General features: G+C 75.5%; 1 pseudogene; it reads left to right on the forward strand.

Annotated features, from left to right (window-relative positions):
• Positions 1-3: 3 nt before the first annotated feature.
• On the forward strand, positions 4-482 carry LOC103070016 (ankyrin repeat domain-containing protein 9 pseudogene; annotated as a pseudogene).
• Positions 483-493: the final 11 nt, after the last annotated feature.

Genomic DNA, 493 nt, shown 5'->3' on the forward strand with positions numbered 1-493 from the left:
TACCTGCTGGCCACGTTCCCGCGGTGCGCGCTCGCGCCGCCCAGCGCCGGCTTCCGCTGCTGCACAGCGCCCGGGCCGCACGTGGCACTGGCCGTGCGCTACAACCGCGTGGGCATCCTGCACCGCATCCTGCGCACAGTGCACGACTTCCCGGCCGAGGAGCGCAAGCACCTGCTCGACCGGCGAGGCTGTAGCCGCGTGGAGGTTCGGCGGCACGTCGCTGCACGTGGCCTGCGAGCTGGCGCTGCCCGAGTGCCTCTTCCTGCTGCTCGGCCACGGCGCCTCGCCCAGCCTGCGCGACGGCGGCGGCCTCACGCCGCTCGAGCTGCTGCTGCGTCAGCTGGGCCGTGATGCTGGGGCCGCCCCCGCCGTCTGGGCGCCTGTGCTCGGGGAGCTGCGCCAGCGCCGCCTGTTGCTGCTGGACTTACTGGCGCTGTACACACCCGCGGACGCCGCCGGCCCGGCCCGCCGCGAGCTGCTGGGCGACTGGCCG

The sequence above is a fragment of the Lipotes vexillifer genome, unplaced genomic scaffold (assembly GCF_000442215.2).
Source record: "Lipotes vexillifer unplaced genomic scaffold, Lipotes_vexillifer_v1.1 C26118451, whole genome shotgun sequence".
NCBI lineage: Eukaryota > Metazoa > Chordata > Mammalia > Artiodactyla > Lipotidae > Lipotes > Lipotes vexillifer.